The 3,095-nt window shown below is 47.5% G+C and overlaps 1 protein-coding gene across 3 annotated transcripts in view; it reads right to left on the bottom strand.

Annotated features, from left to right (window-relative positions):
• The window catches only part of LOC131737910 (DNA dC->dU-editing enzyme APOBEC-3H-like), an 11,257-nt gene extending 10,577 nt beyond the window's left edge, over positions 1–680 (bottom strand). For 2 of the 3 annotated variants that reach the window (XM_059029841.1, XM_059029843.1), the window contains exon 1: positions 466–680. The gene's annotated coding sequence lies outside the window, so the exon portion shown is untranslated. The remainder of the gene's footprint in view (positions 1–465) is intronic. The other variant, XM_059029842.1, reaches the window with a different exon arrangement.
• Between the last annotated feature and the right edge of the window lie 2,415 nt (positions 681–3,095).

Here is a 3,095-nt window from a genome sequence, read left to right as displayed (position 1 = left end):
TAGTAAAGCTACAGTTGCATTAGCTGCGCAGTACAAAACAGAGTTCCAACTAATCATTGTTGCTGTATTAATTCTACACTAATAACATTAGTAAAATAATCTGAGCAGTGCAAATACTGTAACCTGGCCAAAACAATAGAAAATACATTCCAAATGTACAATAGCATCAGTAATTAAACACATTTAAATGGATGGATGAAGTAATTGTATCAATCAAATTAAAACCAAGATTAACTGAGATTATTTTTTTAATCTTAAAATTAATCGCGATATATTTTGTAAACGTTTGACAGCCTAGTAGTAATTTATAAAAATGCTTCTGTGGGTAAAAAATAAATACCCCAAACGTGCAATGTACTCGAAATTGTCCTAAGAACCATGATGTTTCACCTTACAATCACATTTAGAAACACTGCTATGCAGTTATTAAATATACACATTAAATAACAGAAATGAATAACCTACTTTACCTGGTGTTTAGATCCCCAAATTCATCCTCCTGTTTTTCATTGCGAACTTGTTGAGTACTTATAGGTCGCGGGTTTACAACAGCCGTTTAAATCATAATTTGCCTAGGACTATAAAATAACTAATTTCGTTGTAACTTCTTTTCCAAACAGCTCATAGATCAGAGGTTAGCTTTCATTAGTTGGGAAGGGGTTTACAGTGTCGCTGACGTTTTTTTTTTTTTTTTCTTCCACGTCGTTGAGTAATGCATTTCAGGGGGGGGGGGGGGGGTCAAAACCCCTAAACCCCTAAACCCCTAAACCCCTAAACCACCCTAGCTACGCCACTGGTGAAATTTGCCACCGTAAAAATCTATTAAACCACCCTAGCTACGCCCCTAAAGGTATTTATGGAAAAAGAAGACGAACTTCTATAATAATAATATAGTTTTATCTTTTTACAGCGAAAAGGAGATTGAAGATGCGACATTGTGGAACTGTTTTCATGTTGTCTTGTGTTTTTTTTTAAAAATATGCTTTTCTAATTTGTTTTAAGTGCAGATGCGTCTTTTGATAGCCATACACATTAAAAAAAAAATTAAGTTGATGTGAATACCTGTTTAAAAAAATACATGGTGGTTTATTTGATTACATTATTTTTCTCTGCATTATTACATTTTACAAAACAATTCATGTTCACTGTCTGTAGAATCATTATTACCCTATGTCATTTTGTTCCACCAATCACTGTATTAAACATACACATACACATAGTGCTCGGTGCACCCGGTGCCCCCGGAGCTTAGCTCACTCGTCACGCACGACACACTGTGCTTAATGCCCCAGAGCTTGGTATAAACAGCGCTCAGGTGCCCGGTGCTTATTGCACTCAGTTCGCATGGTACTAATTAAGGACGCTCAGTACACCCGGTGTGCCTGGTGTTTAATGCACTCGGTGCGCACGGTGCTAGGCTAGGGTTCCCGGTGCACTTGGTGCTCTCAGCTCCTGCGAGCTAGTCCCTGCAGTGCACACGGTGCGTGTCACTCAGTGTGCACAGAGCCAATTGCACACAGAACTCCAGTGCTTGCTACACTGCAGCAGAGCGAGTGCTTGTCCTGGAGTGGCAGAACCTGCCACTCCAGGACAAGCACTCGCTCTGCGTGCAGTGCTTGGGAGTCCAGCATGCCCAGGAAGGTATGGGCAGAGAGGATTTTTGCGACCTATGCGTGGCTCTTCAGCCCAAAATACGTTGCCGTAGGCTCAACAGGGTCATGGGGTTAGACGCTGAGTCTCCAGCACTCGGGGCCCTACCCCCGCTCCTTCAGCTCTTGCAGAGCCCCTCTACCTGCAGCGGAAGCGCAGGCGACTCACCTAGCTAACACGATTTCTCACCTCGTACCTGGATGGCGTGCTCATGGAGAACCCGCTCCCAGAGCTGGTGGCCACAGAGCTCCGCCTCATATCTAAGCTGCTCCAGATGTCTGGCCTTCAAGCCGAAGCCTGGCAAGCCTGGTGGTAGCTCGCAGACAGCTATGGCTGTCCCAAGCTAGGGTACCTGATGCGGACATTGCGGCATTATTAGACACGCTGATATCCCTTGGGCTTACATTTGGTCCAGCTGTGGAGGAGATCCTACAGTACTCCCTCCGGCAGCGAGAGGCATCTTGGCAGGTGGCTGCTCTGCTCCCTCCCCGCGCCCCAATGCAAACTAGGTTGAGGACCATCACAAGAATGGTCCCAGTACCCACGGCCCCGCTGGGTGACCTGAGGCACTGCCTGCAGGCCTCAGCGGTGACGGAAAACCAAGCCTCTCCACAGACTGCCAGGAACGCGGACCGCAGTTCGTCAGCACAACAGTGTTCCAGGAGGCAATTCCAGGGCTGTTGCTCTAGGCAGCCGCCTCAGAGAGCTCCGCCCCAGCCTCAGCAGAAGCCCTGAGGGCCTGCGGCCTCAGACACCCTTTACCGTACAACAGCTGCAATATTGGCGCTTGAACCTCAGATACCTGGGTGCTCGCTACCGTATACAACGGTTACGCATTGCAGTTCCGTTTGGGACCTTCTCCTCCGAGGAGTCTCGTACACTTCGTGTCGGACCCTCTTCAGGTCTCAGTACTCAAAGAGAAAGTGTCAGCCTTGCTGTACAAGTGAGCCATCCATCTCGTAGACTCCACCTCCTGCGGAGAGGGGTTCTACTCGAGATATTTCGTAGTACCCAGGAAGGACGACAGTTTCTTCCCCATCTTAGACCTAAGATTCTTAAAGGAAAGGAGGTGCCAAATGCTGACTCATCATCACATTCTCCAGTCCGTCCGACAAGGTGACTGGTTTGTCCAATGCACAGGAAGTATCTCCGCTTCGCCTTCAGGGAAGCGTTATGAGTTCCTGTGCTGCCATTCAGCCTCTCCCTGGCCCCACGTACGTTTTCAAAGTGTGTAGGTTCTATCCTGGCCCCCTTGCATTGCAGGGGATCACAGTACTAAACTATCGAGATGACTGGCTAATCTGTGCTCAGTCGCGGGAGGGAGCAGTGGTTCACACGGCAATGGTGACACAGCATCTGGCGAGTCTGGGCCTCACCATCAGCAATGTAAGGAGTCGGCTTTGACCGATGCAGTGCACAACGTAGTTGGGACTCCAGGTGGACTC

This window comes from Acipenser ruthenus, chromosome 9 (assembly GCF_902713425.1).
Source record: "Acipenser ruthenus chromosome 9, fAciRut3.2 maternal haplotype, whole genome shotgun sequence".
In the NCBI taxonomy this organism is placed as follows: domain Eukaryota; kingdom Metazoa; phylum Chordata; class Actinopteri; order Acipenseriformes; family Acipenseridae; genus Acipenser; species Acipenser ruthenus.
Note: the sequence above shows the minus strand (reverse complement) of the source record. Positions and strands in the feature narration are given on the sequence as shown.